This window comes from Mauremys mutica, chromosome 1 (assembly GCF_020497125.1).
Source record: "Mauremys mutica isolate MM-2020 ecotype Southern chromosome 1, ASM2049712v1, whole genome shotgun sequence".
Taxonomy (NCBI): Eukaryota; Metazoa; Chordata; order Testudines; family Geoemydidae; genus Mauremys; species Mauremys mutica.
Window position 1 is genome coordinate 336,610,328 of NC_059072.1, and position 27,523 is coordinate 336,637,850.

The 27,523-nt window shown below is 46.7% G+C and overlaps 1 protein-coding gene and 1 long non-coding RNA gene across 3 annotated transcripts in view; one reads left to right on the plus strand and one right to left on the minus strand.

Moving 5' to 3' along the window:
- The window catches only part of AMOTL1 (angiomotin like 1), a 147,724-nt gene extending 128,674 nt beyond the window's left edge, over positions 1–19,050 (minus strand). For both annotated transcript variants that reach the window (XM_045019665.1, XM_045019661.1), the window contains exons 1-4: positions 18,826–19,050; positions 12,701–12,905; positions 12,137–12,226; positions 10,761–10,948 (exon numbers count right to left, since the gene is read on the minus strand). The gene's annotated coding sequence lies outside the window, so the exon portion shown is untranslated. The remainder of the gene's footprint in view (positions 1–10,760; positions 10,949–12,136; positions 12,227–12,700; positions 12,906–18,825) is intronic.
- Positions 2,516–27,523, plus strand: part of LOC123371823 — a 36,005-nt gene continuing 10,997 nt past the window's right edge. Inside the window, exons 1-2 of the long non-coding RNA XR_006579952.1 lie at positions 2,516–2,745; positions 13,787–13,935. This is a non-coding gene — a long non-coding RNA (uncharacterized LOC123371823). The remainder of the gene's footprint in view (positions 2,746–13,786; positions 13,936–27,523) is intronic.

A 27,523-nucleotide genomic window follows, 5' to 3' on the forward strand; every position in this document is an offset into this window, starting at 1 on the left:
GGAGCCCCAAGCCCTTTAAATCACCCCCTGAGCTCCCAGCTGCAGAGGTGGCTGGGAGCCCTGGGGTTTGGGGGCAATTTAAATGGGATGATTTAAAGGGCCCAAGGCTCTAGCTGCTGCTACCACAGCAGAGCCCAGGGCCCTTTAAATTGCCAACGGAGCCCCGGGGCTCCAGCAGCAGGGCCCGGGGCTCCTGCTGCCGCTACCCTCCAGGGCCCTTTAAATCATCTCCAGAGCCCTGCTGCTGGAGCCCTGGGGTAGCGGCGGCAGGGCTCTGGTGGCTATTTAAAGGGCCCGGGGTGGTGAAAGGGTTCGGGGCTCCTGCTGCCTCTACCATCCCAGGCCCTTTAAATAGCCACCGGAGCCCTGCTGCTGCTACTCCAGGGCTCCAGGGGCTATTTAAAGGGCCCAGGGTGGTAGAGGCAGCAGGAGCCCCGAACCTTTTCAATAGCCACCAGAGCCCTGCCGCTGCTACCCCAGGGCTCCGGCAGGCTCTGGGGGCTAATTAAAGGGCCCGGGCCCTTTAAATTGTCCTCGGACCCCTGGGGTAGCGGCAGTGGGGCTCCAGTGGTGATTTAAAGGGCCCGGGGTGGTAGCAGTGGCAGGAGTCCTGGGCCCTTTAAATCGAGCCCTGCAGCTGCTACCCAGGGCACTGGCAGCGGGGCTCTGGCAGCAATTTAAAGGGCTCTGGGCTCCAGCCCTTTAAATTGCTGCCTCAGGAAGCCGGTCCACCCTGGTATAGCACACCAGCTCTTGCCGGTAGCGGTGGCAGGTTTGTAGAAGTTTTGGAGGTTCCCAGAACCTGCCCCTGCCCAAACTCTGCCCCCCCAAACTCTACCCCCCACCTGCCCAAGACTCTGGGAGGGAGTTTGGGTTGGGGAGAAGATTTGGAGTGCAGGAGGGGTGCAGGGTGCAGGTTCTGGGAGGGAGTTTGGGGATGGGAGAGGATGTGGAGGGAGGGGGAGCAGGGATGAGGGCTGTGGGGTGAGGTTGGGGGTGGATTTGGGATGTGGCTGGGGAAGAGCGGTTTGGGGTGTGGGAGTGGACTTAGGGCTGAGGCAGAGGGTTAGGGTGCAGGGGGATGAGGGCTCTGGCTGGGGCTGGAGATGAGGGTTTTGGAGAGGCTCAGGGCTAGGACAGAGGGTTGGAGTGTGGGGGATGAGGGCTCTGGCTGGGGGTGTGGGCTCTGGGGTGGGTCAGGGCTGGGGATGAGTTTGGGGTGCAGGCAGGCTGTTCTGGGACTGGAGCCAGAGAGAAGGACTCCCCCCAGCCATCTCCCTGCTGGCAGCAGCAAGCTCTGGGGTAGGGACCCCCTTCTGCCCCCTGGCAGCACACTCACCCCCCCCACTGTCACTACACATGCTCCTAGGGCCCCTCTCAGGTCCAGGAATCCCTCTTGCCTCCCCTGTGGTGGGTGCCATGCCGAGGGGGGGCAGCTGCCATCACATGTGCACCTCCTCCCCACTGCTGCCCCTCACCGTAGCCTCACTGGGGCTGCCCCTTGCCCAGCATGGGGCAAGAGCAGTGACTGCGGGTGGGGGGGGCTGTACTGGTGGAGTGTCCCACTGGAAAATGAAAGGGTCCAAGGGGGAAGGGCAGCCTACCCTGGCAGTAGTGGAGGGGGGGCACTTGGACCCTGTGGTGGCAGTTAATGCAGGCAGGCAGCATGGAGCTGCAGGGGACGGGGAGAGACAAATGCTCTGCTCCAGGACCCAGGGAGGTGCATGGGGGCAGCAAAGGGGGGCCAGGGCACACTCAGAGGAGGCGTGGGGGGGGGCAGCAGGTGGGGCCAGGGGGAGACCCGGCCCCGAATATTCGTGGAGCTGGGCTCCCAGACCCTCAATTTTGCTGGAGCCAGGAGGCGGAGTCAGAGAGGGAGAGAATGCTCCATTTTCTTGCCAGTAGCTACTGCACTTTTTCTTACCGGTCCTCCATACCGGACCGTACTGTACCGGCTTACTTTCACTTCTGCCTCCAAGCGTAAAGTATGCAGTGCTACATCTTGTGCTAACGAATGCAGGCTCTGTAGTTGGGGGCCATAACAACTCATATCCTCTGTGAATTGGCACAGAGGGGGACTTGTAACTCACACACCAGGGGGTTACATAAGCATTTCCTCAGCCCTTCGACTTAGGGCTGAGAAATTACAATATACACCCAAGACCTTCGTCCTCTAACAAAAACAAGGAGGACAAGACTGAACATTCCTGATATTTCTAAGGTGGGGGGGGGTGTGGAACACACACACCTCAATCCTTCGCATCACTACACATCAAAAAAGGAACAAAAAAAAAGGGGGCACAAATCCAAGTCTTTTTCCTTTTTGTCCTCATCGTTAAAGTCCTCCCTAACTGCATAATAAATACTGCAATATGTGAATTATTATTTCAGTAACATTTTTTCAACCTCTAATCTGTAAGAACTGGATGTCAGAGGACAAAGGTCAGTTAAGCTTCTGGTTTGGAATTTTTCCAGTTTAAAACAATCTGTTGCATGTATTCTCTGGACAGTAACAGCTGCACTAGAGTTTTTTAAAGACTAAACTGTGCAGAATTCAACTAGCCAGAACAACAGGAAAATAAATTGTAACAACTTGACACTAATACACACAAGCAAATGATTCATGGGATTAAATCCCCAATACTGCACCATGCAACCGTCAGATTTTGGAGGATGTGGTAGAACTCTTCCAAGGCTTTTCAGAAAGCCTTTGACAAGGTCACTCACCACAGGCTCTTAAGCAAGGTAAGCGGTCATGGGATACGAGGGAAAGTCCTGTCATGGACTGGTAACTGGTTAAAAGATAGGAAACAAAGGGTAGGAATAAATGGTCAGTTTTCAGAATGGAGAGAGGAAAATAACGGTGTCCCCCAGGGGTCTGTACTGGGACCAGTACTATTGGACATGGAGAACAATTCATCACCATCTTCTTTTTACCAGGTCCTCCCCACAGTCTTATTTTCTCAAGACTAACCACACTCAGTTTTTTTTTAAACCTTTCCTCATAGTTCAGGTTTTCTAAATCTTTTATCATTTTTGTTTCTCTGCTCTGAACTGTCTCCGGTTTGCCCATATATTTCTTAAAGTGTGGTACCCACAACTAGCCAGTACTCCAGCTGAGGCCTCACCAGTGCCAAGTTGAGTGAGACAATTACCTCCCATGTCTTACAAATTTCACTACACCCCAGAATATCAGCCTTTTTCACAGCTGCATCACATTGTTGGCGCATATTCAATTTGTGATTCCCTGTGACTGCAAGAGCCTTTTCAGCTGTACTATCACCTAGCCAGTTATTCCCCATTTTGTAGTTGTACATTTGATTTTTTCTTTCTAAGTGAAGTACTTTGCACATATCTTTACTGAAATTCATCGTGCGGTTTTCAGATCAATTCTCCAATTTGTCACGAACATTTTGAATTCTAATCCCATCCTCCAAAGTGCTTGCAAGTTGCAACCTCTCCCTTGGAGTCACCTGCAAATTTTTGAAGCATACTCTACACTCCATTATCCAAGTCATTCATGAAAATACTGACGAGCATCAGACCCAGTACAGACCCCTGCAGGGCCCCATTAGATACGCCCTCCCAGTTTGACAGTGAACCATTGATAACTTCTCCAGGAGTATGGTTTTTCAGATAGTTGTCCACCCATCCTATAGTAATTTCATCTAGGCCAATGGTTCTCAAAGCTGGTCCGCTGCTTTTTCAGGGAAAGCCCCTGGTGGGCCGGGCCAATTTGTTTACCTGCTGCCAGGGCTGGCTCCAGCTTTTTCGCTGCCCCAAGTGGCAAAGCGGAGGGGGGGGGGAAATTAAGCTGATCAGCGGCATTTCGATGGCAGGTCAATTGCGCCGCTTCATTCTTCTGTGGCAATTCGGTGGCGGGTCCTTCACTCCGTTTCTTCCTCTTCGGCAGCAGCTCAAAGAGGAAGAGGGACTGAGGGACCTGCTGCCAACTTGCTGCCCCTTTCTATTGGCCGCCCCAAGCACCCACTTCCTTTGCTGGTGCCTGGAGCCGGCCCTGCCTGCCGTGTCTGCAGGTTCGGCCGATCGCGGCTCCCACTGGCTGCGGTTCGCTGCTCCAGGCCAGTGGGGGCTGCGAGAAGCATTTTGGGCCAAGGGATGTGCTGACCACCCTTTCCACAGCCCCCATTGGCCTGGAGCGGGTGAACCGCGTCCAGTGGGAGCCGCAATCGGCCGAACCTGTGGATGAGGCAGGTAAACAAACCGGCCCTGCCCACCAGGGGCTTTCCCTGAACAAGGGGCAGACCGGCTTTGAGAACCACTGATCTAGACCGCATTTCCCTCAGTTCAGCACTTGGACACTGAAGATACCCAAATACCCCTCTAAATAAGTGCTGAATTTAGGGTGTCGATGTACAACTGGCTTTGGCCTGGTTTACATTGTATAAAAGTTTTACCAGCATAGCTATATCGGTTGAGAGTGGGTGACTTTTGGTTGACACAACTCTGTCAGTGAAAGCCTTGCTGCAGATGCAGTTATACCAGTATAAATGCACTTCTAATGGTAGAAATTACTTCACTGAACCTGAGTAAGTTATACTGGCATAAGCACTTTTATACTGACATAACTGTGGGAGAGTTGCCACTTTAACTATTATGGGATAGTTAAAGCAGCAAAAAAAAACAAAAAAACTTAAGTGTAAAGAAGGCCTTAGATGTCCAAATTTGAAATGTTCACAGCAGTGCAGTCACTTCACTCTGCTTCTGCACAGCCTGCTCTCAAGTCCTAGTTCAGCCTTTGGAAAAGATTAATTGTTTTGAACCTGCCTTTGAACAGTTACACACCTGCTCTCAAGAGCAACATGAGTGAAAACTTCTTCCAGCCACCAGCACAGCCAATGACATTTGGATCAGGCCCCTAGAACGCAGTGACACGGAATCACTCAGACCCTCATGAGGCCAGAAAAACAGTGTGGATGTGTGCGCGCACACTCATATAATAGGAATAATGTCCATTGTGCTGGAATGTACAAGGTAGGAAGCTGCCTTTGTGGTTATCAAATGCCTTGGCGTGGCTTCTTCATTTAATCATCCTCAAAGGCCATTTATTGCCTCACATATCCCTTCCCCATGAACATTCTCCTTTAATTAACCAGAGAGCTAATGAGCTGTTCGTTAATGCAATCATTCAAAAAAAAATCCATATAGCTGCTCTTAAAGTTTCCTAAACCGTGAAGTTTGAGCCAACTGGCATGGAATATGGTCACAATGTTAATTACATGATCTCATGATAGTTATCTTGAACTACTACATTATTAATCTGACTTTATTATAGCTAAAGGAGAAGCCAAGAGCACTGTGGGGTTTTGGGCATTGCAATCCCCAGCAGAGAAATCTTCTAAAAAGCTGTTATGACTTGAGACAAGGCACTAGTTTAGACATGGTATATGCATGTTGGGACAGGGTTTAGATTTCTGTGTTGAAATGTACATTCCAACCACGTCCCACGCCTGCCCATGGAGAAAGCATTCAATGCAGGCACATGGGAATCGTGAAATGAATGATCTCCTGGGAAGAGCTGTTTATTTAAAATAGCAACAACTGTCCTACCCCCTATTTTAAGAGCTGTCTCCAAACAATCTTTTGAAAGATTTTTAGATGGGGAAAGCTACAATGTAAATTACCTTACTGAGAACACATGGTGATCATTAACATGGTTCAGATAAATTCTAACACCCTTATTTAAGCTAAAAAGTAGTATTTTAGGGCCAGATTGTCTAACAGAGCTTGGTGGCCAAAGGGTGCTAAGTGTGTTTGAAAATCTAGAAATAACTATGACGATGGGAATGGCTGAGTGCTTTTCTAAAATCTGGTCCAATGTGAAATCAGTAGGACTATTTGCAGAGTCAGGAAACATTAAGTCACCTTTAATATTACAAAGGGTGCTGGAATCTGGCCTATTGTAAGACAGCTATGGAAGAAATGTAAAAGATTAGATAGATGGATTTTGATGAATTTGTAGTCACCTGTCTATAGTCCTAGGCACCTATGCATTACTTAACTTATGCAAAAAATAATCATTTAAATCCATTTCAGACTCCCCACCACCTCTGTCCATAAAAATCAACTCCACCAAAGCCCCCTATAGGTTATTGCACTAACCAAATCTCTCCTCAAATTACTTTGGGGGGGGGGATTCCCTCACAAACCACCCCAGAGAACCTCCCAAACTAAGGCTGTACAATGCCACAGAAATGCAGCCACCTCTGGGGTGGAGGGAAGCCACAACATTGGTGGGACTGGAAATATTGGCCAGGAAAGTGGTGTAATCTCCTATTTTTGTAAAAAAAGTCTTATGAGATCAATATGTCCACATGGAGCTGGTAGGACCCTTCATTATTATTATTATTTTAAAGCTCCAAAAGATCCTTTCACAGTAAATTGCATGGAATAGTTAAGCAGATGGTTTTTATTTCTTCTTTTGCCTTTTATTTCAACATCAGTCGTGATATATTTTAAAATTAGACTGTAAGAGACCTATTCTGATGTTAAAATCCTCAGGGCAAGGGCTGTGTCTTCCTTTGTGTCTCATACAGAGCTAACCATACTGTCTCTACTAAACAGATAACCACCAAATAAAAAAAAAATGTCTTAGCCCATTATCACTAATTCAGTCAGTGGCATGCATAGACTGATTAGATGCCAGTCCATTTTAGGTATTTGCTTATCTAGTCAACAGTTAATTACTTCTCTGTGGCTTTCCTGTGAACTAAGAAGAGGTATCATGCGTCTAATGAAGTGGGTATTCACCCACGAAAGCTTATGCTCCAATACATCTGTTAGTCTATTAGGTGCCACAGGACTCTTTGTCGCTTTTTACAGATCCAGACTAACACTGCTACCCCTCTGATACTTATCTCCCAGAAAGTACATGGCTCTTTTCTATACGCACGGTGGAAAATGTTCCAGCTACATCTGGATAAGGCCTTTCAAAAAGTCTGAATTACAAACAGTAAAATCTTACCTGACAAAGTGTCCGTAGTGTGACTCCTCTGGCACGAAAACTTTTCACCCTGATACTGCAAGACCAAAGATTGTTCTCCCAGTGAGCTATTTGTACTTCTTCCGTTGATGACACTGTGAAAACTATGCAGCCATTGCCTGGGCTTGCTTAGGTTTGTATAGGTAAAGCCCTGGAATTCAACTGTTCTTGTGGGTTCAAAGAGCTTCAAAACACTCTAAACCACCTATCAGCATTACCAGTACTGGGAGTATCTAAAATATGCATTCATTTTCTTGAGTCATATAATTATCTTTGGGATATTAAGCCACTGGACGTGCAACAGGAAAAAACATATGCAAACACTTATTTTCATTCCTAGAAGGTAGAAAGTATTATTGTGAGCAGTTCCCATTTAGAAGCTGCCAAATGACTGCATCGCCATAGGGGCATTTCTAATTCACATATTCCCAAGCACTGAAAGCTAACAGAGCCATTGGTTTATCTTTAGTTCCTGCATCTTCCAAAGGTTTAACCAGCGTGTAATCTGTTTGAAAGAAAAAGCAGATGAGGATTCTCTAAACCTACCTGAAGCACAAGAGAGTCTGATCCAAAGCCCACTGACTTCGGTGGGCCATGAATTAGATCCTTACTAGGGAAGAAAGTAAAGGCAAGTAATCCTGACTGGTGACTTTGCAGTGAAAAAACTTAGGCTGAGTCATCTACGGCCCAGATAAAGAAAATAGGACATTATACTATATCTAGGGTGACTGGGCTATTCAGATCTTAAAAGGGATACTGAATATCTTGAAAAACTCCGGGTATTTTCCATTGATTCCAGACCACCTCAGAACAAATGGCTCCAGTGAAGGGACATTTGCAATACTCAAAAACCACTTTAGGCAGCCTGGGAAGCGAACTGAGGATGGATGACATGCAGGTGACCTTCTCAGAGAATCTCCTTGGTCCAAGCACAGGTGAAGAAAGGAGAAGATGGATCCTGGAGACGAATTGATGGATGTACTACTGCGATAAAGAGGAGGGGGATTTGAGTCACAGAGCGCTAGGGAGACATCTGTGATTACAGCCTGTTTGATTGAGCCTGGCTGGTTTTTGGGTCGTGAATATGATTTCCTATGTGCTGAAGGAAGTGGTGGAGACAATTCATCAGGTGGTACTTTAGCCTCTGAATCAGTACAGAATCAGTGCTACTATACGATGCAAAGAGGCACTGTGCAGCTGGAAGTGCCATCTTTTGGCAGATTAAGGACTTGACATCTTTTTCATATATCTATAAAGGCCACATATCCCTTTTTGTAGGAGTTTAGGTGTTATCCCTGGTGCCCTGACCAAATTCTAACAAGAAATTACCTTCTACCTATCTACACGATAGCCTAGACAACCCCACTATAAAGGTGGGTGCACAACTGGTTGGAAAATCATATTCAAACAGTTGTTATCAATGATTCAATGTCAAGCTGGAAAGCCATATCAAGTGAGGTCCCACATTAAGTTGTCGTGGTCCAGTTCTAGACAATATTTTCATAAATTATTTGGATAAGGACATAGAGAGTACAGTTATAAAGTTTGTGGGCTATACCAAGCTGGAAAGGGTTGGAAGTGCTTTGGCCGACAGGATTAGAATTCAAAATTATCTTGACAAACTGGAGAAATGGTCTGAAATAAATAGGATGAAATTCAAGAAAGACAAATGCAAAGTACCACGTTTAGGAATAATCAATTGCACAACCACAAAATGGGAAATGACTGCCTATGAAGGAGTACTTCAGAAAAGGATCTGGGGATTATATGAGTCAATATTGTTGCAGAAAAAGCAAACATTCTGAGATGTATTAGCAGGAGTGTTGTAAGCAAGACGCAAGAAGTAATTCTTGACTACTCAGCGATGATAAGGTGTCATTTGGAATATTGTGTCCAGTTGTGGGCACCACACTTTGGGAAAGATGTGGACAAATTGAGAAAGTCCAGAGGAGAGCAACAAAAAGTGTTCGAAGGTCTTAAAAAAACAAACAAACAAAAAAAACCTATGAAGAAAGATTGAAACAATTGGGTTTGTTTAGGCTGGAGAAGACTGAGGCAACCTAATAACAGTCTTCAAGTATATAAAAAAAGGTTATAAAGAGGAGAGTGATCAATTGTTCTCCAGTATCAGAGGGGTAGCCGTGTTAGTCTGGTTCTGTAGAAGCAGCAAAGAATCCTGTGGCACCTTATAGACTAACAGACGTTTTGCAGCATGAGCTTTTGTGGGTGAATACCCACTTCTTCGGATGCACAATTGTTCTCCTTATCCACAGAGGACAGGACAAGTAGTAATGGGCTTAACTGCAGCAAGGGAGATTTAGGCTTAGACATTAGCAAAAACTTCCTAACTGTAAGGGTAGTTAATCATTGAAACAAATTACCTAGGGAGGTTATGGAATCTCCATCATTGGAGGTGTTAAAGAACGGGTTAGACAAACACCTGTCTGGAATGGTCTACAGATAATACTTAGTCCAGTCCCATGCACTGAGGAAGGGCTAGATGACCTATCGAGGTCCTGTCTAGTCCTATATTTCTATGATTCGATCTGAATTCTCCCTGCAGTTTCTAATAGATAGAATATTCTTTGTCCCTGCTTACCCTAAATTGTTCTATAATGTTAAACAGCTGCTATTTCCCACCTCAGAGGTGACTGCGCTTTATTTGTGGGTAAAATGATTACTCCTACGTACCCCATACCTACCTCATATGCATATTGGGAGGTGTAATACAGTTAATAGGCCTGCCCCTGTTCCCATTGACTTAAATGGGAGCACAATTGTGCCCACAGACGTGTCTAATGAGATTTCCAGAAGGGCTAACATGGTGCTTAGATGTATTGACAGGCAAATATCAAGTAGGAGTGGGCACCTTATTATCTTTGTATACAGCACTGATGAGACTACTACTGGAATACTGTGTCCTGTTCTGGTGGCTCCACTTTAAAAGAGCTGTTGAAAAACTGAAAAGGGTTCAGAAAACTGGTACAAGACTGATGTGTGCTTTGAAAAAACACACCTTACAGTAAAAAAAACAGGAGTACTTGTGGCACCTTAAAGACTAACAAATTTATTTTAGCATGAGCTTTCGTGAGCTAAAGCTCACTTCTTCAGATGCATACGAAAGCTCATGCTAAAATAAATTTGTTAGTCTTTAAGGTGCCACAAGTACTCCTGGTTTTTTTGTGGATACAGACTAACACGGCTGCTACTCTGACACCTTACAGTGAGAGACTACAGGAGCTCAATTTGTTTAGCTGATCAAAGAGAGGTTATGAAGCAACCTGACCACAAATCTGTAATGCAGCTGCTAGAATGATCTTGGAACAATTTCAATTTACCAAGGTATGTGGTGGATTCTCCCTCACTTGAAGTCTTTAAATCAGATTTGATGTTGTAACATATTGAAATTGGGTTAGTATTCCTTTAAATAGCACTTGAGTGGCCTTCACTGTCTTCTGTGTTTCAGAAGTCACCGTAACCCTGATGAAGTAGCAGTGTATATAAGTAGCTAGGCCTTGCCTGTTGTATATAATTAATAAACAGTTATTTGTGCACCCCTGTGGTCATATGATTCCTTACTGTTACACAACAGCTGTCTTTCTGAAAGAGATATTCTAACTCAACCAGAAGACATGGGCTCGATGCAGGAATTACTGGGTGAAACTTTGTGGCCTGCGTTATACAGGAGATCAGACTAGATGATCACCCTGGTTCCTTCTGGTTCTAAAAAAATCTGTGTGATTCTTCCTTGCCTGACCATGTCACTGTCATCCTTGAGTTCCTCTGCTGGATTTCACACCACATGGGATTCAAGCTTCGTGTCTTCACTTTCAGGGCCTCTCCAATCCTTGCTTAAGGCTCACTCCTGCTGCGATGCCCCCAAGAAGTCAGACAACCCCTGACACCCAGGCTGTGCAGCAGTCAGCGGGAGACAATTTTAGTGATCTATTAAAAGAAAGAACTTGCACTAGTTTGGATCCATCAAGCTGTGCAATAGCTAAACCTATGTGAGCACATGGTCTTATCATCATTGCTTAGGATATGATTTAGTCACAGAGGTCATGGATTCCATGACTTTAATGAACAACCATCACTTTTTTGGCTTCAGCCCCTCCCCTGCCACCCCCGGGCTCCGACTTCAGCCCCCACCCCCAGCAGTCAGCCCTTCCCCCCTGGTTATTTTTAATAAAAGTCATGGACAGCTCACCAGGTTTCATGAATTTTTGTTTATTGCCTACAATCTGTCTGTGACTTTTACTAAAAATAACCATGACAAAAATCTTAACCTTAATCATTACCCTCAGCTTCTTTCCCTTCTGTGGTGACCCTCTCTTGTCATGCCTTCTATCAAATTACGTTAGTGGTTCTCAAACTGTGGGTCAGAACCCCAAAGTGGGTCGGAATCCCATTTTAACGGGGTCACCAGGGCTGGTGTTAGACTTGCTGGGACCTGAAGCTGAAGCCTATGTCCCACCTCCCAGGGCTGAAGTCTGAACCCCATCACCCGGGGCCGAAGCCTGAGCTCCACTGTCTGGAGCCGAAGTCCAAAGGCTACAGCCTTGGGTGGCAGGGCTCAGGTTACGGGCCCCCAACCTGGGGCTGAAGCACTTTGGGTTTGCATACCCCCTCCCCTGCCTGGGGCGGAGGGGTTCGGGCAGGCTTAGACTTTGGTCCCCCGTTGTGGGGTCGTGTAGTAATTTTTGTTGTCAGAAGGGAGTCACGGTGCAATGAAGTTTGAGAACCTCTGAATTAGATAATAGCGTCATAGAGTTTAAGGCTAGAGGGGACCACCAGATCAACTCCTGGATACCACAGTCCACCAACACAAACAGCCCACAACCAAAATGAGACCAGAGTATGACAGCTCTGAGGATACTAGATTATTGTGTGCCACAGGCTGAGAATAGGAGGGATTGAGGTGCACCAGTGCTCAAGGCCCTCCCAATGGCAAACAAACAAGTAAGTGAGATAGACCCAGTTAATCCGGGCGAGTGACCTGCACCCCATGCTACAGAGGAAGATTGGAAGTGACCTTAGTGGCTTTTAATCTGACCTGGGGGAAAAATTTTCCCAACTCCACATATGGTGATCAGTTAGACCCTGAATGTGAACAAGAACCAGCCAGCTGAGCACCTGAGAGAGAGAATTCTTAATACTAGGGCTGCATCTCCTTGTGTGTTCGTACAATGGGGCCTTGATTCTCAGTGAGTCCTGGGGATGCTCCTGCAATACAAATACTAATGGATAGATAAAGGAGGAGAGAGAGAGTGAACTTTTAGGACAACATTGTAGTAAAAAATATGATTTTTTGAACCAGAAACAGATCATTTGCAGTTTGTACTATTTAGCATATGGCAGAGCAGCAAGCAGCTCAGCACCACAACCAGCATCTTTCTCCAACTTCTACCTGTTCAGGTGGGATATGGTTCCACCATCACGTTTGGTCATTGGACACCGTACCCTACAGGGGACAGGCTGGTGTTGTGGTTAAAGGCCAGGACCATGTGTCATGAGAGCAAGGTTCTACTCCTTGCTCTAGAATGGACTTCCTCAATGACTTTACTCTCAGTGTTGCCTCTGTTTGCCATCTTTAAAGTGCTTTGAGACCCATGAATGGAAAGCACTATGTAAAGAAATGCACCTTTGTCTAACTCGCACTGCAAGTTCAATATCTATCCCTGCAGCAGCCTCACTTACCTGACATGCACTCATGACTGTAATGGAAATAGTTCAGCAGGAGCCATGACCTCTTGCCTGGACAGATCTCTTGGTGATGGATCCCAGAAGAATGATCCTTGGTCCAGGCAGGCAGCAGTACTGATTATTTTCCCTACATCTGTGTATTTCTGAAGGTCTTCTCGGCCTTCCCCAGGTCTTTATGGAGTCTTTTGAGGAGGTAACACTAATGATGGAGAGTGATAAGGTTGATCACAGCCAGATCTTACCTCTATTTGCTTGCTTATGATGTCTTCAGGAGCACTTTGGTAGCTGGCTATGTGAGGCAAGGTTGTTCAAGTGCAATTAGAGGACAGCACACTAAATAGCAATGAAAGGACCCTCCCATAAATGTCATTGCTAGGCTGGAGAAAGATGTCCTCCTTGCAGCCTTCCACCCCAAATACACTTCATTTATTCCCAGACACGAGGAGGCCCACAGAAACTTCTCCTACAGTAAGTTGCCATCTGCATGCCCATATTTTTTATATATTATACACACACAATAGGTCAGATCCTCAGCTGGTATAAATAGGTATTGACTGTGATGGAGCTGCACTGATTTACAGCAGTTGAGGGTCTGGCCTTCTATTGCTCAAGGGGATACTCAATAAAACAGTGACTAGATAAGAACACAATGATTAAAGAGATGCCAGAAGAGACAAAAGACACCAAACACCAAAGAGTCTTCATTATTAATACAATTAGGGGAAATTAGACACAGGAGTAACTGGATGAAAATCTATGGCCTGTGTTAAACAGCAGGTCAGAGTGGATGAGCTAATGGTCCCATTTGGCTTTGAAGTGCATGAAATTACATGAAGGGGAAGGGTTGACTGCTGGGAGCCAGGGGTATAGAGATAATGGACCTGAAGCTGGGACTGCTGTGGAGGGCAAGGCCAGGGGACAGAGTGGTGGAGGGACCAGGAGGCCTTAGTGTGGACATGACTAAAAATTAATTCAGCAAATTTGTGACTAATAAGCTACTTGCTTGTGATCATCTTGATCCATTTTTTTTTGGATGCTGCATCTCCTTCCCTAACCTTTCGACTGTCTGTGTCTCCTTAGACTGTATGTTGCTTCAGAGCAGGGACTGTCTACTTTACATCAGTACATGCCAGGTCAGAATCAGGCACCACCAGATCGGAATGAGAGTTTCATCAGTCACCATGTGGGATTGCCCTGTTGTCATTGTCTCCATCAAGGGTTGTTTTCAGGTATGGTAGCTTGTTTCAAATCATAATCCTTAGAAGCTCCAAGAAATGCATATGCCATTAGTGAACTTTTACATAGGACAGAGAAGGTTCAGATATAGATATAGACCCGCCTGCAAAGTTCCAGACTGGGATTTTGGCTTAGCCATTTGGAGAGATTGGGACAAGCCCCTGTGTTTGGATCAGAGTTCAGCTCCGAATGTCACTGAAGTTCAGGGGTGCTTGCTACTGGGGGTTTGGTTTGGGCTCGTTAAAAAAAAAAAATAAAGCAAAACTCCCACAGCTGTAATTACATAGACGATAGAATCCTGATAATCATCCAATACCTACTGGCACAGGGCATGCAGTAACTCTTCTTTATTCACATGTCTGTGCTTAGATGCTATCAGTCAGCACAGGATCTAGTCACATTCATGCCTACATAAACAACCTGGCAAGCCAGACTCATTTTTCAGAAAGTGATCAGCAGATATTGTGCAATCCCTGGGAGCTTTAAAACAAGTAGTGAGTCATTAACTACACGACAGATTTATGGCATACTATGTAAATCTGCCTTTAAGAAGAATGAGGCAAAAAGATAAAATTCAATCCAAATCTTTTCCCTCCTGCTTTGGATTTCAGTATTGGAAAGAATGGGGTGCTGAGGAAATGACATGCAGCACATAGCATGTTTAGAACTACAGCGGCAAATAGCGTTATTGTAGAGGGGAATGTCTCCCTCTTATATACACCCCATAGATTTGTCCGGGTGGGAGAATCCCATGGAATGTGGCCAAACCCCCGAGTTCCTTCCCCAGCCATGATATCTGAACTGTGCAATACCCCACTGGATGGATTTTTCCAAAGTCAGGTGGAAGCAGGCTATGGAGCCTAAACTCCAGTTCTGCACCCATAGGTGAGAGCCACATGTACAGGGTCTCCTCAGCTCAGAGTGGAGAGAAGCCTTTAGTCCAAAGGTAAAGCAACTAACAAAGCAGGGACTTATTTTCCACTGCTCTGCCCCTTGGATTGGTATGTACTACTCTGGGAAGGATGGGTATGAAATACACCAAAACCATGTGAAAGGTTCCTGCTGCCCATAGCTGACTGGGCGGCCAAAGTGTTTCAAGCTCTGCTATGCCACAAAACATTGGACTTTCAGAGATTCTAAGACCAGAGAGGACCATTGTGATCATCTAGTCTGACTTCCTGGATAGCACACGCCGTAGAACTTCCCCAGAATAATTCCTAGAGCAGAGCTTTTACAAAAACAGCCAGCCTTGATTTTAAAATTGTCAGTGATGGAGAATCCACCGTGATCCTTTGTACGTTAATTACTCTCACTGTTAAAAATGTGCTTTATTTCCAGTCTGAATTTGATTAGCTTCAAGTTCCAGCCATTGGCTCGAGCTCTACCTTTCTCGGCTAGACTGAAGATGCCATTATTAAACGTTTGTTCCCCTTGTAGGCAGTGGTGGATTAGCCACTGGGGCCCATGCCCCAGTCAATTGAGAGCCCCCAGAAAAATGGGCACCCCCATGTCCCGACCTGTTCGGCCCAGCTGCTCCTGCTGCAGAGCAGGGTCGGGGCACGTTGCTTGTCCTGCTCCACCCGCCTGGCGCTCCTGCCAGGGAATGGGGCCAGCCCCTGCATCATGACCCCATTTCCCTGGCAGGAGCACCGGGGAAGGGGGTTGGGGAGGACTGCAGGCGGAAGGGGTGGGGCCCCCACTTGCTCTGGCCCACGGCCCCACAAAACCATAATCTACTTCTGCACGGAGGTACTTCTAGATTGAATCAAGTTATCCCTTAACCTTCTCTTTGCTAAGCTAAATAGACTCAAGGAGTTCAATCTATCACTATATGGCAGGCCTGACACCGCACTGCCCTGTTGTGGCAGGGGTGGGATGGGGTGTCAGAACCTCACCACTCCCGAGTTCACGTGCTCGCCTCTCTGTGGGCAGCCCAATGCGGCCGAATGGCCTCTCTCCACGCAATCACCCCTTGGGTGGGGTAGTGTGACCTAACGGCCAGAGTCCATACAACTTGCCCCAAGGGTCAGGGCAGTGCAGCGCAATGGCCAGAGCCCATATAATTCCCCCCTCGCAGGCGGGGTAGTGCAGCCTAGCCTAGCGGCCAGAGTCTCCAATTGGGGCATGCCCAGCAGCGCTTCCGGGGGGTGGCTGCCTCTGCTAGGAAGGAAGAGTTAACCCCTGCGGTACCAGTGCAGGGCCACTCTGCCCAGTCACACACTACAAGGCATGTTTTCTAATCCTTTAATCATTCTCGTGGCTCTTCTCTGAGCCCGGTCCAATGTATCAACCTCCTTCTTGAATTGTGGGCACTAGAATTGGACACAGAATTCCAGCAGCATGGACACCAGTGCCAGACACAGAGGTAAAATAACCTCTCTGCTCCTACTTGAGAGTCTCCTGCTTAGGCATTATGACCACATCATCGCCCTGGGAGTTCAGACTCAGTGGATAACCAGCTACAACCCCCACATCTTTCACGGAGTCACTGCTTCCCAGGACGGAGTCCCCTGTCCTGTAAGTAGGCCCTACATTCCCTGTTTCTAGATGTACACACATTTATCCATATTAAAACACATTGCTTGCTTGCACCAAGTTTACCAAACAATTTAGATCACTCTGAATCAGTGACCTGGCTTCTTCATCATTTACCATTCTCCCAATTTTTGTGTCCTCTGCAAACTTCATCAGTGTGTTCTTCCAGGTCATTGAGAAAGATATTAAGTAGAGTAGGGCCAAGAACCAATCCCTGCAGGACCCCAGTGGAAACACTCTCACTTGATGACTAGTCCCTTTTTACAGTTCCATTTAATAATTGATATGTCTCAAAATGTATTAAAAATTGGCTATGTGCCATGTTAATTTGTTAGCATTATAGATTTTTTAATCAAAATGTCATGCAAACACTTTACAGAAGTTTACATATATTACAATCAATAGTACTTTGATCAACCAAACTTGTAAACTCATCAAAAAAAGGTATCAGGTTAGTTTGACAGGATCTATTTTCCATACACTCAGGTTGATTTGCATTAAATTATATACCATCCTTTAATTCTCTATCAATCAAGTCAGCCACTCCATTATCTTGCCTGGAATCAATGTCAAGCTGACAGGCCTATAAGTACCCAGGTCATCCGGCTTAACCTTTTTAAAGAAGTGAAACAACATTAGCTTTTTTTCAGTCTTATAGAATGTCCCTAGTGCTCCAAGACTTATTGTAAATCAGCATTAACTGTCCAGCAAGCTCCTCAGACAGCTCTTTTAAAACTCTTGGATGCAAATTATCCAGACCTACTAATTTTAAAATGTCTAACTTTAGTAGCTTCTGTTTAACATCCTCTACAGATACCAGTGGAATGGAAAGAGTGTTATGACCGTATGATGAAACTATACCATCTGTTTTTCCCCCCAAATATAGAACAGAACAATTCTGTCTTTTTTGCATTATTATTGAAAAATCTACCATTTCCATCTAGTAATGTTAGGATTCATTTTGTCCCTAATATATTTTAAAAATACTCCTTTTTGTCCTTAACTCTGCTGGCCATAGACTTATCCTTGTGTTCCTTGGCCTCCCTTATCAACTTTCTACAATTGCTGACGTATTTATATTCATTAGTCTCAACTTCCCCTTTCTTCTATTTGTTGCATTTATTTTTTTATAGCTGCCTTTGCTTCCTCTCTCAACCAGGTTGGTTTCTTAACCATCACAGCCTTTTCCCTTAATTGTGGCTTTTTGGGCATCTACAAAGTTGTTCTTAAATGAGTCCCAATTAATATTCACTTTTTTCTGATTAAATTCTTCCTCCCAGATGATGTCTCAATTGTTTTCAACTTTATGAACTTTGCCCCTTTTAAAGCACCAAGTGTGTGTGTGTGTGTGTGTATATATATATATATATATATATATATATATATAAAAAAAATAAATAAAATTGGTCTTGACTTTATTCTGCTTGCACATTATAAATGTGATCAAGTCATGATTACTTGTACCTAAGCTACTGTTAACTTTTAGTTCTGTGATCAGTTCCTTTTTATCTGTTAGGACAAGGGCTAATATAGAATCCCTCCCCCCACCACCACCACCACCATGTTGGCTGCAACACTTCTTGAATTAGGAAATTGTCATCTGTACTATTTAGAAATTCCAAGGATGTTTTAGGGGAGCAGCATGAGACTTCCAGAATGTCACTCAAATTGAAGTCCCCCATGATCACAGTCCCCCCGCCCCCCCAAACACACACACTGTAGATAGGTGCGTAAGGAGGCAATGATCCTGTTCCCTGGTGTGATTTGGAGGCGTGCAGCAGACACCAATACCCCCCCATCTTGTGCTTTATCTGTTAGGACATGAACGCTTATGGATCATAGATCGTTTTCTTCTGAGTTATCAATGACTCAAACAGCTAATGCCATTTTTGACAGATTGCAATTTCCTTTCCTCTTTTGCCCACTCAATCCTTCCTAAATAGGTTATAACCATGGATTTTAATATCCCGGTGGTGCAAATCATCCCACCAGCTTTCAGTAACACCAGCTAGATTGAATTTATGCCTATAAATGAGCAATTAGAATTTGTCTTGTTTGTTCCCCAGACTCATAGCATTAGTGCATAGGCAATTCAAGAGTTTCTTCTCTTCATGTCCTTTTGTTTCTTGATTAATTTTGTTCTCAACATCTTGACTTTGCACTGCATGCATGTATCTTCCCTCTTTTTATTCTTCTCTACTGCCATTAGTTTAAGCCCCTCCTGTCCCCCAGGAGACTGGTCTCCCTTCTACTGAGCTGGAGGCCATCCAAACTATACAGCTCCCTCTTCCCATAGAAGGTGGGCTAAAGTTCCACAAAACCAAAGCTCGCCTCCCTACACCACTTACCTCACCAGCAATTCACTTCCAGAATCTTCTGCCTTTTGTCTTCCTTTGCTCATGGGATAGGAAAGAGTTCAGAGAAGATTGCTAGGACATTCTTCAGCATACTCCCAAGTTCCCTGAAGTCATCTACTAGCTGAGCGAAGCAGGCAAGTCTTGATATAAGAAGTCACTTGCAAGACAAAATCAAGAGCCACAAAGAAAAGCAGCTAATGGGAGTTTGAGAGGGAGTCGTTCCAGCTACAGATGCTGTGCTTGGAGGTAGCACAGGACTTGGTGAGTGGTGCATTTGAGCCAGCTGTGGGCTGTTCGTCTCAGTCTACAGGCTACAAAGCTGCACTGCAGACCTGTGAGTAAGCCTTTGGAGCTTTGATCAGTGTCTTGCTAAAGACCATGAGTCCCTAGCCCTTGGACCCTCTGTCAGCTGTTTGAAGTCTGAGTAGTTAATCGCTCCCTGGTGGTGAGGCTGAGCTAAGCAGGGAAGACAAACAGAGGCAGCTATTTGAAGAGAGGCAAGGGAAACCTTAGAGAAACTTGTGCAGGTTAACTCCGTTCTGGGCTATAAATCTCATTGCTTCTCTGGCTGGTCTCACTCTCACAGCACCTGGTCTACAGTTATAGATGCTCAGGTCCCCTGTATGCGCCTATGGTAGCATTTCTGTGTATTCTATTTGATCCTATTCCTCACTGTCAAGACTTTTGTATCTAAAAGGTTTAGCCACAGAGATGTTGCACTTTGCTCCAACTCCAGAGCAGATTTATGAAGCTCCTTTGCTCAAGTTACAGGAAAAAACTCACTTGCCCAGCTCTTAAGCAGGGACAGAAGAGAGCCTGTAGAACAGATGAAAATCAATGGGAAAACTCAAGGCCTAGGCCAGGCCAGCACTGTTTCTCGAAGGAGAGAGTTGTTAAGAAAACAGATGCAGACTTCTAAGGAAAACATTTAGTGGGGGGAATCAGACTGGGCAGCATCTCTGATTGGTTGGAGCACTCGTGCTCCTTGGGAAACACAGTCAACGTTCCTCAGACAGAGAAAAGGAACGGAAACTTTCAGTGCCAAATAGGGCCTGGTTGTAGTCTCCACAGGGACAGAGTGCAGTAATGTCTAAGGGTCAGGCTGGGGGTTATAAGGCAATGGCTGCAACTAGGAGTTGTGAGAAGGGTCATGCAACAGCAGAAAGCCCCAAAGGGAAGCTCATGGGAAGAGGAGTTCCGTTGTCCTATGAAAGGAAATAGTGCACAGCACCACTCTCCTTCCCTCTGCCCTGCCCCACTCCAGGCCACCTCAGCTGGCTGCTGCAGAAGGAAGGAGGGGACCATGGCTCCACCTTTGCCTCAGTTCTCTTCCTCAGAGCTGGCGCTAGCTACACGATACCATCACTCCCTAGACTGACTGGGACTCCCCTTTTGCATATGCCTGCACAGCTCAGCCATCCCATTGGTGAAGTATGCTGCAGTTCAAGTGCAAGGCTGTGCTGAGCCAGGCCAACAACTCCTCTTCCACCCAACCTGCTTTCCTTCCGTTTCACTGACAGATGTTCCGGGTGCTTTCGTCAGCCCAACCCTTATCTTGTTTCTGTCAGCAGGAACATGTCCGATGCAGCCTTCTTTTGCTCTTGGGATTAGCTCAGATCAAATGCAAACTACCTTCTACCATCTGGGATACCTCACACACTGTGCCATTCTCAGGTGCTAGAATACATATGGCATGTAAAATATACTGCATGCCCCACCAGCAAGTCGCAGCTAGATACACAAATGACTGCCCTCTGACTCATTTTGATTGGGAAGTGTGTAAAGCTGCCGGTAAAAAGGAGGACACGGCAAAAGGCTACAATGCTCTGCTCCAGAAGCAAGACATTGGCATTCTTTTCTTTCCAGCTTTGAAGGGAATCTGTGGTTTTAAAGAAAGGGCCAACCGGTAGGTTAGAATGAAAGTGAAGGGTAGCTTTACTTGACTCTGTAGCAGTGTGGGTTTTACATACATGGGGATCTGTACTCCCCTTTCTCAAAAATCTACAGAAGGGGAAGCTTGGTGCAAAGACTCCACTTGCTAGTGCGAAGAACCACCACACACTCCCTTAGCAAAGGCAAAGTCACTCACGATGCAAAACGAGCTCAAAACTCGGCATAAGCCGAAGAAGTACAGTAAGCGACATTGCAGCCCACACACATCTGGGTCCACACACAGGGATCATTGCACAACTCCCCAGCACTGCTTTCTCCTGTGCCTGCTGTGGTGATTGCCCTACAGTTGGAGATGTCTACGTAACCGCTCTGGTGTGCAGAAACTTTTCTTGAGGCCGTTTACTTCCCAAGGGGGACACCTCCTCCTGCTTTCTTCCAGCTCACGCTCTCTACTCTTCCTCAGAGGGGCTCTGCTGTGCAAAGCATGTAGCAGGATTGGTGGTGTCTATGTAACCCACTGAGGAGTGTGTCACAAGTCCTCCTCTGTGCTGTTCCACAGTGAGTCTGAGGTATCAAATTAACTTGCATGTTTAACATAAAGCTGTCTCCACCATGGATAGATTAATGAGGCAGCAATATGAGTGCCCGTTAAATTGTGGTGTGCCCCAATTCTTTCATTTTCCATTCTTGGTTGCCCACTTTCTAAATGGGCATTCTGAAGCAATGCCAGTTCTCAACTTGGGGCATGTTATTTAAAATTTTCACTCAGGGAACTGAAGTAACAATTATCCACAAAAGGCTCTAACGATGTACAAGACTCCAACAGGCACGACAACACCATGCAAATGGCATGATTGATCAGCAAAGAATGACCATAAACAAAGTCTACCCTAGGACGATTATACAAGAACTATTAATAACAGAACATGTTCAGCTGTAGCCTAGGTGCTAAGGAAGCGGGAAGACTTAATTATTCCATTATGTAACATGCAGTAGATCTTATTACTTTTGCATATATACTGCAGAAGAGTCCTCCAGGAGTCCATCACAAATACCCTCCAGAGTCTCTACAGCCTCGCAAAGAGAAAGGACTCTGATCTTCAATTTAAAACCTATTATTGACCTGATCCGAAGCCTGCTGAAGCCAATGGGTGTCTGTCTATGGATTGGAACGCGTTTTGGATCAGGAACCGAGTTGCAGAAGGAGGCAGGGAGAATCTATCTTTTTACTGTGTATGATGCATAGCAACTGACCTAAATTCCATAATAGTTTTAAAAAACCACCTAAAGTAACACGGACCCATTTGAGAAACTGCTGATAAGGTGAAATACTTTCCTGTGGCTTTTTAACATGCTCTCCATTTTAATGGGCTATGTCTCTGCTGAGCTGAGTCTGGGGGATTATGTAATCAGAGGAGGTTTCATCCTGAACTCAGAGTGAGTTTTGCTGCTGCTCATGAATAAAGAGTCAAAAGTGTTAAATATGTTAAATTTGCCTGCCCCCACCCCAAGAATTCTGTTCTATGAACATGTGATTGTCCTTCAGCCTTTATTTGTTATTAATAAATTACTGTATTTATGGGTGAGCCCCGCAGGCACAGGGACAGAGAGGAGGCCTTCTCCTCCTAGGTCATTGGGCAGCACCACAACTCCTGCCCAGGAGCTGCGTTAGCCCAGAGATGCCCCTGTGATCTTTTATACTCCCCCCCCAATAATAATGCCTAGCTCCTATATAGCACTAATGAGTAGATGTCAACAGACTCTATAAAAGGAGTTCGTATCATTATCCCCATTTTACTGACAGGGAAACTGAGGCACAGAGCGGTGACGTGACTTGACCAAGGTCATCCTGCAGGCCAGTGGCAGAGTGGGTAGTGGCACCTGCAGCCATGCACACATTACACCCAGTGCTTACCATGACAGAGCACCCAGGACTGAGGTTGCTAGAAGCGGAACAAGGCCAGGTAGGCCCTCGGGGAAGCCCTGGTGCAGCCGCTGAGTGGTCAGTGGGGCAGCTAGCACTGCTCCTCCTCACTGCTGCCATGGGGCCTCTCCTGCAACCTGGCCTCGCCCTGCTTCCAGCAGCCCGTGTTCCCTGCTCTGCCCCCAGGACTCACACAGGGGAGAATCCATACACCATAGCAGCAGGTGCTCCAACTGTCCCTGCTAGGAACCCCCAGGCAGAAATCTTCAGACAGCACAGGAAGGGAGCCCCCCTTGCATGGTCACTTCAAAATCCAGCTTCTCCTACCCCCCACCCCATGCAGTGGAACTGCACTGGGTCCACAATGAGGGGAGTCTACCGAGGCTGGATTTGCTCTTAAAGTGAAATGACAGACTCTTTCATATAGCTTGAGTAACTGGGATTATGTGGAGCTCTGCGTGGAAACTGGGGAAGGTGAAATGCACTCCTCTCCAGCCCGGGGGCAAGCAGTGGAGCACCCACAGCCCTCAGGGTATGTCTACCCTGCAACTCAGGCTCAAGCCTAACCCCTCTTCCATCCACACACAAGTCACGCTAACCCAAGGCTTGAAACCCAGCTACCAGGACCCCACAGGGATGGAGTGTCTGAGCCAAGCCAGGACCCAAGGTTCAAGCTCTATTGCTTTGCTAGGTAAATGCAGCCCCACTGGACTGCTGCTCTGAGAGTTGGCCAAAAGTATCCCACAATCCCACAGGCCAACTTTCTTTGTCCTCGGGACAGTCAGGTTTTCCCACAATGCAACACGACCATGTTTTGGGAGGGTGCTAGGAAATCTGGTATATGGGTGGTGGGACTCAGGCCCACTGAATGCAGTGTAGGTGCTGGAGCCTGAGGTTGGGACCCAGGGTTCAACAATTCCTAACCTGGGGTTACAAACGAGCACAGGCGCTCAAGCCCCAGGTTAACAAAACCAGGCTCTGCTAGCTTGAGTTGTAAGCCTGAGCTTACAGTGCAGTGTGGACATACCTTCGGGGTCCCCTCTGGGGATTTCCTCCAAGCACTGGATCCCTATTGTTCAACCCACGGCTCTCCTTTGTGCCAGCAACACCTGGAGCATGGGCTTTTACTCCTCCCCTCACTCCAAGGAGTGGGGAACCTACCTGAGCAGCTGCTCTGCCTATGGCTTCTCCCACAGGTGGCGCAGGCCTTCCCGTGCGTGGGGGGCCTTGCCTGGCCCAGCACCACCCGAAGGGGCTTTTCAAATCTAAAAAGTAGCTGGGCTTGTGTTTTCTGCCTTTGCTCTCTTACTATCTCCCTTCTGGGGAACCATTGCTTTTTCATGTAGTCGCTTGTATGTCACCAGCTGTGACCTAGCCAGCCATGGTGTTAGCAAGTTGCACAGTGCGGGGAAGAGCTATAGAGATGTCAGATATTATTACTTTGACAATCCAGAGCTAGACTGCAGTAGAGGTGTCCTCCAGCCCCTCCCCTGCTCCATCCGTGCCTCCGGCCCCACCTTGCATGCAGCTATGCAGAGAACCGAACACCCCCTCCCCCCCGCAGAGTCTCCATGCTGCACAGAGAAAGAGCACCTCAAACTGCACCCACTCCCATTCTTTGGCTGTAGACCCAGCTCACCACCTGCCAATCACAAGCCTCCAAGTGCTCTAGCTGTCTCCACAAACAAGTAAACAAAAATACCCTCTGCCTACAAATTGTGCCCTCTCCTAGCCTGGGCATCATCTTCCTGTTAGCCTCTTCTTCTCCACCCCTCTCCTGACTCGTTCCAGTAACTGCTTATATCTTGCCTGGAACTGGACTTGAAAATTCTGTGGGGCAAGGATCATCTTTCACTATATGTCTGTATAGCACCGAACACAGCGGTTCTCAAACTTGGGGTTGTGACCCCTTACATGGGGGCTGAGGGCTGTCAGCCTCCACCCGCAAATCCCACTTCACCTCCAGCATTTCTAATAGTGTTAAATATAAAAAATGTTTTACGCAGAAGCCTGCTGTGTGAGTCACCAATACAAAAGTCTGAGAACCACTGACTAGCATAACAGGATCCTGATCCTGTCTGTGGTCCCCACGCATTATTGTAATATCAATAAATAATAACGTGGTGTTGCCATCTTGAGAGTTCTCTCCCATAGCAAAATGCTGTCAACTGTATCCCACTCTTTTGGTTCAATCAGTGCCAAATGGCCCTTCCATAGAGAAACATGATAGGAAAGCCATCTGAGCAACAAAGTGCTGGCTTCTTCTGCTATAGAAATGGGCCCAAGCTGCATTGTTCGGATCTGGATTTGGACTTACACGCTAGTGGAGTAACCTCTATCTTACATCAGTGTAAATGGGAGCAGGATTTGACCCAGAGAGCCGATCTACTGAGCAAGGAGGTGCCATTCCTACAGTCATGTTTCACAGTAATATTAGCCACAATGTAATGCTAAGATCTGACTGGCTACATTTAGGGCATTAACTACCACAAAGCAGCCTTGATGAGAGCTACAGCCTCAGGGGTTGAAGAGGCAGAGAACTCCTGCAGCTACCGCTCAACCAAAGCCCAATGTTTATCCAGAGCTTCTGAGTCAGCCCCAGTGTTCCCTATTATACTCTCAAAAATAAACCCATAGGAAATCAAGTCAGATATTAAATACTTTTCAAATAAATTACGAAGATAAACCACCTCTCTCAAGGCTGGTGCAGAGCCAGAGTGTGACTGGCCTGCTACACTTATACACAAACACTGCATGCAGTTTGTGAGTGGCCCAGGTGGGAGCTACAGCATGAGACACCCAGGTTTGCAGGGCAGGAGTGACACAGCCCCTCACTGGTCTGGCTTGCACCCCAGAATGCCATACTCCCCTAGACTGGTCCTTAGGGCAGCAAATCCTTCCCAGGGTCAAGCAGCCTTAAGGTGCTGCTTCCAGTAGCTCAGCTGATCAGGAAGTTGCGGGGGAGAGGGAGGGAGAAATGAAGCTGATGCCACTGCCTGAAAACCAAGAGCTGAAGTGATGTGGGGAAGGCAGGTGATGTGAAGCCGCTCCAGGCCATCCACCTCCCACTAAGTCTCATGCAGGAGTTCCTCAAGCAGCTCTGAGCAGCTGCCACTTCCCCAGGGCTGCCCAGAGTGGGGGGCAAGTGGGGCAATTTGCCCCAGGCCCCCTGAATCCTCTGGGTGGCCCTGCACTTCCCCAGTCCCAGCTGCAGTGGCTGCCAAGCTGGGAGGCAGCAGGTGTGTCTGACGTGCAGGGCCAGCTCCAGGCACCAGCGCAGCAAGCAGGTTCTTGGAGTGGCCAACGGAGATGGGCGGCATGTCTGGGTCTTTGGTGGCAATTCGGCGGTGGGGCCCTCAGTCCCTCTTGGAGGAAAGGACCTGCCGCCGAATTGCCGCTGAAGAGTGAAGCAACAGCAGTAGAGCTGCCGCCGGAGTGCCACCGATTGCAACCTTTATTTTGTTTTTTTGCCGCTTGGGGCAGCAAAAATGCTGGAGCAGGCCCTGCTGACGTGACTCCCACCCACTTCTCCAGCTGCTCCTGCTAAGGAGGTAAATGGAGAGTGAGTAGGGGGCGTTCCAAACTCAAGCAGTGACACTCCCAAGGGAAGAGAGACACCCAAAGGGAACTTTAAAGAGATAAGTGTCTCTCTCTTTTGGAGAGTCCATCGTGCCCCCTGCACTGGACCTAAAGGCAAAGAGGCTCCCTGCCCCCGCTCCCTCAGCTTGCATTCCCACTTGAGAGCATGTAGAGCCTGCCCCCCAATACCGGTACAGTGGGTACCCCTAGGAGCCCAGGTACAGTGGTAGTGGTGCGATACACCTGGAAGTCACTCCTGTGCAGAGGGCTAACACAAGGCTTAATTCATCACTTATGACCCAGGCACATACATGGGTGCCTGGCCTTTCTGCACAGTGGTAACTTTCCGCCAATGGCGCTAGCCTGAGTAAAGGAGTCTGGGGGTGAATGTGGCATTTTTAATGGCACCTGCTGTAAGCGTTACAGTTATGATCATTTTGTTCTCTGCTCTCATGCAGCATTACCAAGTTATACAGTTTTATGATAATCCTGACATTTCCCCCCTGCACAGCATAAAAGTCTCATTCATCTTCAAAAACCATCTCATAATGTATTGAAGGGCTGCACTTTAAATACCTTCTAAATATTGATGATATGGCCTACGATAATAAGATATATTGCTGGGAAGTTAATCTCAAACCCATTCTGCATAGTCTTCAGGGGAGTGTGAGACATAGCTCTGTGATTGTAATGGTGGATGTTTTCAAGTGAGGTAATTTACGATGATGGTTGTTCCAGCATGAGCCCCACACTCTGTGCTCTCTCATGGAGACTTTACGTTTGTTCTCTTCATTCCCTGTTGTTTCCTTTAAAAGTCCTCTAGCTTTTCTCTTTGTGGAAGAACATAAAGGTGCTAATATTGTGTTTCATTTTCAGAAAGATTTCTGAATTGAGGTCCTGAGAGACAAGCCTTCTATATGGCCAGAGATAGAAGCAGAAATCTGCTTGTTAGTATAACTTTACACAAATAACCATCTTGTTTAATTCCAAGTGGTTGTCACTTAACCAGTGGAGACCAAGTCTTGCTACCTTTAGGGCACAAAGTAAGGCTCATCTATTTGCACAAGCTTTCTTCAAGTAATGACAGTCACAGAATAGGCAATCTAACAGCAGCCACTGGAGTCCATGGACACTGACCTAATCATGTGACCAGGATAAAAATCTTTGGAACCCTGACTCGGGTCACACAGTATTTCCCAGCACTCCTCTGTTGCCTACTCTTATAGAAACACAGGAATTGCTGTACTGGATCAGACCAATGGTCCATCTAGTCCAGGATCTGTCTCGGACAGT